At 37.1% G+C, this 9,514-nt stretch overlaps 1 long non-coding RNA gene across 1 annotated transcript; it reads left to right on the forward strand.

Moving 5' to 3' along the window:
* Positions 1-400: 400 nt before the first annotated feature.
* On the forward strand, positions 401-8,766 carry LOC102020478. The gene is made up of 5 exons (XR_261525.2): positions 401-509; positions 1,068-1,241; positions 2,972-3,172; positions 5,320-5,504; positions 8,508-8,766. It is a non-coding gene; the product is annotated as an uncharacterized LOC102020478 (long non-coding RNA).
* Positions 8,767-9,514: the final 748 nt, after the last annotated feature.

A 9,514-nucleotide genomic window follows, 5' to 3' on the forward strand; every position in this document is an offset into this window, starting at 1 on the left:
TGCAGGACGTTGCCATGGGATCCAGACCCTCAGCTGGATTCTTTGGTCTTTAGCATGTGGACAGATTTCCTACACTGTCTTGTAAATGATTCTTCAGGTGGTTATTATAAATCATCTGTGTCCTGTATTATATTGTTTTTCCTTGCAAGAACCCCACACTATGACTTGTGCCCTTTTGTTTTAGTTATTTTAAATAAGTTTTCTTTATAAAAACAATTTTAAATTATTTTAAAAATTATGAAGACAGTGCAGAGATTGCCACATGGGCCACACCTAGTTTTCCAAAATTAAGGAACCAGTACAAATACATTATTCTTAAAGTCTGTATGTTTTTCAGATTTCCTTAGTTTTTTACCTAATGTGCCTTTTCTCTTCCAGGATTCCAGCCAGGACAGTGCAATACATTTAGTAAACATAATTGTGGCTTTTTACATCCTCTTTATCACAATTTTTCAGATTTTCTTGGATTTGATGACTTTAACAGTTTAAGGAGTACTTGTACTTTGCAGGTATGTTTACATATATAATATTCATAGGATATCCTTTCATTGAGATTTTTTAATGCTTTTATCATAATTAGATTGGATTTATGTGTTTGGAAAGGGAGACAAAGAGATAAAGTGGCATTTTCATTCTGTTATAGCGAGGATACTATCCACATATCTTATCATTATTGATGTTGACCTGAATCACCTGAGATAGTGCTGTCAGGTTGAATGCTCTTTTGAAATTTTGTTTTCTTATACAGCATGATCTTTTTATTATGAATGTTATATTTAATTTTAAACATCACTTATCCAAGCAACAGTAGCATAGAACTGGCCATTAACTGCATAGGTATATATAGTATACCTCTAGGTATATCTCTAATATAGTATATTAGAGATAATGCTGCATATTATGGAGAGAGACAGGAGGCGCAATTACATACCAGGAAAGCTGGTTCAGTGAGTTTTGAAGTTTGTCCTGTGTACAGTTCCTATGGGACAGTTGATATTATCAGGTCTTCATTAACATATTTTATTTAGCAAAGCATGGTGCAATCACTCTTGTTATTTTTTTCTCAGCATCCCTATGTGGAGGCAAAATGGAGTGTCCTTCCTGTTGGTGGATAAAGGACAGAGTTTGGAATCAGAGAGACTTGCTTTAACTTAGCTACTTTCTTCTGCCTGATCCTTGGGAAAAAATCCTCTTTGGAGCACTTCATCTATAAAATGGGCATCATAAAACAAATCTTGTAGGTAATAGAACATATGGAGTATCTCAACCAAGTTTCTCAAATATGAGACATTCAGTAAGCCTTGGTTCCATTTCTTTTCTTTCCCTTTCTACTTCTCCCAGTCCTCTATACTTATAAACTTCATCAATATGATACTGAATGGGGAAAAACTGAAAATACTTTCTCTAAAATAAGGAATGAAACAAGGATGTCTACTCTTATTACTCCTATTCAATTTATTACTTGAAATGTTAGCCAGAGTAATTGGGCAAGAAAAAAAGAAATAAAAGGGATATAAATAAAAATCTGAGAAGTCAAGCTATAGTTATTTGCAAACAACATGATCCTACACCTAGAGGAACTTGAAGACTCTGCCAAAAGACTACTGTAAGAGCTGATAAATTCATCAAAATATCAAAATATAAAATCAACATTTAAAAAACAGTGGCTTGTCTACATATCCATAATAAACTAGCTGAGAAAAAGACCAAGAAAACAGTTCCATTCATGATAGTATAAAAAACTCACCAAGAAACCCTGAAAATAAACCTAATCAAAGTGATCTACAGGCTTGATGCAGTTCTCATCAATATTCCAATGACGTTCTTCATAGAGTGAGAAAAAGAAACACTAATATTCACGCAGTCACACAAAAGACCAAAAATGGTTAAAGCAACCCTAAGCAAAAAGAGCAATGCTGAAAAACATCACAACACCTAATTTTAAATTATACCACATAGGGGCTGGGGATTTAGCTCAGCAGCAAAGCGCCTGCCTGGCAAGCGCAAGGTCGTGAGTTCAGTTCCCGGTACCGGGGAAAAACCAAAAAATAAATAAATAAATAAATAAATTATACCACATAGCCATAGCAACAAAAACATCATGGTACTGGCACAAAGATAGACAGACAGACAAATAGAATATAGACAAACAGAACAGAACAGAACAGAACAGGAGTAGAGTAGATTAGGAGCACATAGAAACAAACCTACACAACTGCTGCTTTCTGATTCTAGACTAAAGGGCCAAAAACATATGTTGGAGAAAAGACAGCCTCTTTAACAAACAGTGCTGAGAAAATGATATCCATAGGAAGATAACTGAAACTAGATTCCTATCTCACTTCATTCAAAAATCATCTCAGATTGCACCAAAGACCTAGATAAAAACCTGAAACATTGAAGCTGCTAAAAGGAAACATAGAGGAAATACTAGAAACCATAGGAACAAGCAAAGACTTCCTGAATTGATCTCACATAGCATAGGAGATAACGGGAAGAATCAACCAATGGGACATTAAATTTCAAAGTTTCTGGACAACAAAGGAAGCAGCCAACAGAATGAAGAGACAACTTATAGAATAGGAGAAAATACTTGCCAGTTATTCTTTCAACAGAGTATTAATATGTAAATATATAAGAACTAAAAAAATCAAAGAGTCAGGCAGCTCAGTCAATAAATGGGTAAACAAACTGAACAGACCCTTCTCAAAAGAAGCACCTGTGGCTAGTACATATGTACAAAAAGTTTGCACATCTTCGATCATTAAGGAAATCCAAATCAAAACTACACTGAGATTTTGTCTCACTCCAATCAGAAAGGCGATCATCAAGAATACGAAAAATAATTTATAGTGGCAAGGATGTGGGACAATAGGCAGGGAGGGAGAAACCACCCTTCTACATTGCTTGGGGGAAGTAAATTAGCACAGCCACTGTGCTCTTCCATTGTGATGTTTCTCCCTCTCCACAGGCTCAGAAGTAACAAAGAGATGAGACCATGGATTGAAATCTCTGAAACTCTGAGCCAAAATAAATCTCTCTCCTTCAAGTTGTTACTCTCAGATACTTTGTCACAGTGAGGCAAAGCTAACTGATACACAGTGTAAAGTATAGCAGGTCCTCAAACAGCCAAAAATGGAACTACCATATAATCCAGCTATTCTACTCTTTGGTATGTACCCAAAAAATTAACTTTTTTTTTTGTACAGGGAATCAAACTCAGGACCCCGCTTGCCAGGCAGGTGCTTGTGCTGTTGAGCTATATCCCAAGTCCTATACCTAAACGAATTAAAGTCAGCCTACTATCGGGATACCCTCATGCCAATGTATATTGTGGCACAATACACAATTGCTATGGTATAGAATCCGCCTAGGTTCCAATCAATGGCTGAATAAATAAAGGAATGAAGAAAATGTTTAAAATACTCCTGCGTATGCTCAGATGACAATAGAATACCAGCACCACGGTCATGAGGGAACCACAATTTTTAATAACACTTTGTCATAATTCTCAATTTCTCAGGTCCTCCTTACAGTTTTCTCTATTCATATTAATAGTTTAAAACAAGAAAATGTTAAGAGTCAAGTCACCACAATGTGTTTGAATATTGACTACTAACGTTATGTTTTTGAGGTGACTGTAATGTGTATCTTGGTGAGCAACAATAATATGAGCCTATATTATGTGTGGGGAAGTTGCATCACGTGTTCATTTAACTTAGGAGAAGACAACAAACACTCAGAACAAAAATAAATGTAGACATCTCTTGGTAGTCATAAGGAATTGATTCCCAGATCACTCAAGGATACCAACATCTGCTAATACTTAAGTTCCTTGCATAACAAGGCGCAGTGTTTGCATATCACTCACGGCATTTGCACGTCTTCTCATACACTTTAATTCATTTCTAGATTATTTATACAATACAGTGTAAATGCTGTGTATTATGCTTTAGATCTAAAATGTCCCCCTGGAAGTCTCATGTATTCAGAAGTGAGCCTGGTGGAAGATGATTTGATCATGAGAGCTCTAACTTTACCAGTGGATTAATCCATTATTGAAATACAAAATTGTCCATGCTATAATTTTTTCAGAGACGTTCTTTTGGGGGGGTTGTTTGATAAGAAAACATTTAGCTGAACTGGTGCATCCCTCATAGCCCGTTTGGTTCCTGCTACCCAAACCAATCCTCGGTTAGACTCACCTAAATCTCTCCACATTGTGTCACAAGACACATGAGGTTAGTGTATCGGAACTGTGTATTCCTAGGTCTGATTCTAAATACTTCACTGTGAATGGTAAGGGAGAGGCACCTGCCTCAGCGCCTTAAGTGCAGCACAGTGTGAGCTCCAAGAGAGAAGTTCTCTGGGCCTTACCCTTTTCTCCTCCTGCTTTAATGCAAGGAAGGCTGAGATAAACAAATCTCCACTCATCGAAACAGAGAAGAAGGAGAAATAGTTTTCTTGAAATTATGAGTTACCTGTCACGTGGCTATAGTAGAGTTATTCTTCTCTGGTCCTCCTGACCCCAGGGAAGGATAAACCAGGGATGGCAATTGAGGGAGAACTCAGAGCAATCGATTTCTACTTGCCTTCACTCATCTTTTCTTATCTTGGGCTGGTGAAGTGGGCGGGGCCAAACTAGAGAGGCAAATAGTCACAAATACAAAAACAGAACAGGATATATGAAGTGGGTTGAGCAAGGAAGCACGGATGACACCAGGGTGGAGAATATGATTCCTGTTCATACATCCAGAAGCTTGTTTGTTCTTATGCCTATATATGTTATGCTACAATATAATATAGGAAGCAGATATTTTGCTAAAGCCTGTGGGTGGGGACTCAAGTCCACTGATAATCCTGTTACCCCGTAATCAAGTGGGTAACTTTCAAGAGCTGAGGATTTGGAGTCAGAAGACCTAGGAGCATACACTGAGCCTGTCATTTCTACTTTGTTGTATTGGGCATGGTACTTAACTTCTTGGCCTTGGCATAGTCATCTATAAAATGAATATACTTTGGAGGATTAAATGAATGCATCTTGTGCTCATGGATGGTAATTTAATCTGAATTTTAATCTTAATCAATTTTAGAAAAGAAAAAAGTGAACTTTCTGTAGAATAACTGGCTGGAAGGTACAGCACATTCTTAGCTGTGCATTTTTGGTGCAGGAATTCAGCTCATAACATCCTAGAAAGCCATTATTTTGACATTTTGTTTAAGGCTAGTGCCTAATTTGACTCAGTTATTTCAGGCAGGTATGTTTTCAAAAGACCTAAGTGATATTATTAACAAATGGGTTACATCTTCTCTTCACAGAGTTAAGCCTCTAATTATATGTTGAGCTGATTTATTGGTACTACAGGCTTAAACATTTCCTAACTATTAAGACTGACTAGAGACACAGGATAACTGTCCACATGCAAGGGATCTGAATGGCAAAAACACCGCAGAGGAAGAGGTGATACCTGGTGGATGAGTCACAAGGAACGGCTCCGAGAAAGGTATTAATTAGGGTAATAGGAAATCATAACAAGCAAAATATGGGTTAAGTATCACTGAATTTCCCTTAAGGACATACTTCCTATGATAGGAGGGAAAGCCTTCTAAAGGAGATGATTAAAGCTTCCAGGTTTAAGACCTTTAAAACTAGACCGAACAGAGTCCTCAAGAGCATACCAGAGAGAAGAATCCTACCCTAGTTGGGGGAGGAGGTGATAGGTGATCTAATAGTTTTTTTGCATTGTTAAGGGCCTTGAGTCACTTATCTATCCAGTAACTGAATACACCATAAACTGTCTGGTAAATATACACTTCTCCCCCTTGAGAATACAGCTGTCATTCTTATGGGTACTGTTTTCTTTTGGGCAAAACTTCCAATAGCACTGATAAAAACTGCTTCCATTTTTAAGATCTGATGTATAGTTTGGTCGTTCAGTCTAGCAAAGGGAAATTTTACTTCTCAAGGTATGAAAGAAATAATTAATTAAGGTCGCCTGAAAGGGAAAATAAAATGGTTTAAGTGCAAAACTATCCTTAACTCTTTTTGGATCTAATTCTTTAATTTCTTACTTAATACAGCACTATTAATTTGACTTCCTCAAATGAACAATGATGAGCTGTATCTCTTAGAAACCCTATCATTGTATGTGGTGGAAAGGGAAATTGATAGAACTATCACTATTCTAAATGTAGGAAAGAGGCAACACGGAGAGATACATAGTCTTATCTTCAGAGACTTTAGACCTCACCTGTAGTTACCTACAACTGGGCTGATCTGGATCTCAGATAATATCAACCGTAAAATGTGTTCTGACCTCAATCTTGTTTGAATCTATCTTCACCTATGAGCAGGATAGGTGACTATCTTAGTAGTATCTGAAACAAGTGTCGTTCTTTAATTATCAAATCGACGCTCTTACCATTGTACCTGTTTATCTTGCCTTCCCTACTCTCACTTCCCCACCTGTGCCAGCACCCTTTCAAGTTCCCCGTATGAGTAGCACCACTATTTGCACTGCCTGTTGACACTTTCCTGTTACATATTTACCTCCTTTAACAGCTAAGTCCTTGTTTCATTTAAATCCACTTCCAAATATCTAAAATCGTCTGCTTTTCTCAACTGCCTTACTCTGATCCACACTTACCTTTCCTTTAGATGTTATAACAGCCTCTGACTAGTCTCCTCCCGTCTCTTCCTTCAGTCTGTTTTCTGCAGTTGATCTTTTAACACACTGATGCAGTGGTAGTGAACCTATGGCATGTGTGCTGTAGTGGGATGTTTGTAGCATTGAAAGTTATATCATTAAAAATTCTCCATCACTGCACTAATATGTTCATGTCCCACTCCTGCTTAAACATACTATTTCTGTGCTTCTCTCAGTGTGAACTTCAGGTGCCTTATACACTCTATTCTTCTCCAGCGTATCTCCCTCTTCTTGGTCTCACATAGAATGTCAATCATGGCCATCTCTACAAACATGCTGGCTCTTTCTTTCCTGTCTTAGCTCCTTCTACCTTTTTGTCTGAATAACACTCATTCATCACACAGACTTACCCATTGGCAGTTTATTCTCCAAATACCTTTCCATAGTCCTCTAAGATAGAATTAAACTTCCTCGTGTATACCTTTTGTTCACTTCTATGTAGCACTCGCTGCCAGACTATAATCTTCCACAAGACAGTGTTAGCCAGCACATGATAATGGTCTGAGTTCTTTCCATTGCATAATCTCCAGCACTGAGTGTAATGCTAGCACCTAGAAATACTTAGTTGAATTAATAGACAGCAAACTTCTCCCTATGAGAAGTAACACGTTGATTACAGAGCAAAAGCAATGAGGACTGGGGAGACAAAAAAAAAAAAAAAACATTTGAGATGCAATAAACTACATAAGCAATGGTGCAAGATGAGAAGAGATTTAAGATTTTTGTGAAATACAGACCGTGACCTGATTAGCTAGAGTGGAAGGTGTGCATGAGGAAATGGAGGGTCAAATTCTGAAGGCTTTTGGGAGTACTATATATGAACAATGCTTTAAACATAATTATAGTTGGAAATGACCAATTCATGATTTTAGAACAAATTAATAATATGACAAAAGTGATGGTTAAGGGAGAGTAATCCAAGAAATGTTCATGGGAACCATTGGATAAGGATGATGCTATAGGCATAAAAAGCCACTAAGAGGCTGATGTATTGTAATATATAAATAAGAAGATGTAGTAGGACAAATTGCTATGTCATGTATTTACTCCTCTCTTGCCCCACGCCTTCCAACTTTGGCTCTGGACTTGGCCACTGGATTCAGTTTGATTGGCAGGATATTGGTGAAGATGACATGAGCAAGAATGTGATATGCACTTGTGCACTTGCGTGTCTGCGCTGGCTTCTGTCATCCCCAAAAGAAAACCATGTCATAGCTCACCTGTGGACAGAGAGAGCTAAAGACCTCTCAAGCCTCAACTAAACTCAGTTTTGATAAGCTAGCCACAAGCCAGCCTGCAAACACATGGTATATGCTAAAAGAATTGTTTTAAGTTGTATTCATTTGTCTATAAATGACTCAAATTTATCTTTCTTTATGGCAGAATAGTACTGCACTGGGGATATTTCCAAGATCTAGCCAGTATAAATTGTGTTGTTTTAAAACATGGGTCTGTTTGCATTCCTGTAATATCATGAGTTTAACTCTTTTGGGGGGGATACCTAGAAAGGAGGTATCTGGGTCAAGTGGAATTTCTAGTTTTAGTTTTTTGAGAAATTTCCACACTGATAAGGCAGACACACAAGCTCAAAAATCATATGCTTTCTTTTATACAAGAAACTCAAAATATGTACATGTATGAATAAAGAGCAAATTAGAAGACAGAAAAATTGAAATAAAGAGAAATACAAGTCATCTCCCAAATTCTCTATTCTGTTGTTTAAAAAATATTTTGATATAGAGTCCTCCAAAAAATGTATATACACTTAAGAAAAAGAAAAATAATATATTTTTTCAACAGATAGCATTACCCTCATATGGGGGACACTACAGGATGTCCTATATCACAGAAAACCTACTACACATAAGAGAAGAAATTGAAAATGCATGTGCAGCAATGTCAACGACCAAGGTTACCCAGGCAGCAGCTCACCATACTAATAAACTTCTGGAAGCCAGTGGCCACCACTTCGAGCACCTCTTGTAATTGTAGAGGCCAAAGATAACATATTAACCTCAGGATATTGCAATAAATTCAGTATTGCAATATTTATGCAAGTTTTTCTTTTCTTGAACTATGTATTATTTTCTGGCAGTTTCTGTATATGCTAATTTGTTTCATGTATACTACTACTTTCTATTAATGCATCAAAAAGAAAATATTTTTGTGCCAAAAAATTCTTTTAATACTGAGTTTTGGAATGTTTTACATACAGCAATAGTAACTGTTACAGAAAATAAAGGATGAGATAGTGGTTGTCTTAGTTACTTTTCTCATTGCTAAGAGATAGAAGAGACAACATCTAAAGTAAAGGAAAAATGGTTTATTTTGGGTCACAGTTTTTGAAAGTTTCAGTCCATAATTGACTGGCTCCAAGGTAGGGTGGCATGGCAGAGAGGCATTGCAGAGGAGAAACGGTTCATAGCCGGCAGAAGGCAGCAAAGGCAGCAAGCAGCAAATGACAACAGGAGCCCTCTTTTTGTCCCTTATATTCTATACAGGCTACCCACCACTGGGTAGCACTCACACTCACAGCGGGGCACCCTTAATTCTTGTATCACACCATGAGTCAATCCCACATCCTTAACCCCAGCATTACATATATTTTTTAATGAAAAGAGGTAAAACAAAATATCACAACAAAATAATAGGAGAATAACAATAGTTAATACATTGCATATTGTTAACTTTAAAGTAGTTCCTCAGGGTACAAGACATGGGCATAAAAAATTTTCCAGTCGATGTTAGCAAAAACCTTCCTTTTCTATGAACTAAAAGGCACCAACAGTATAACAAAATTCCATTTT

The sequence above is a fragment of the Chinchilla lanigera genome, unplaced genomic scaffold (genome assembly GCF_000276665.1).
Source record: "Chinchilla lanigera isolate Chin_1 unplaced genomic scaffold, ChiLan1.0 scaffold00031, whole genome shotgun sequence".
Lineage (NCBI taxonomy): Eukaryota > Metazoa > Chordata > Mammalia > Rodentia > Chinchillidae > Chinchilla > Chinchilla lanigera.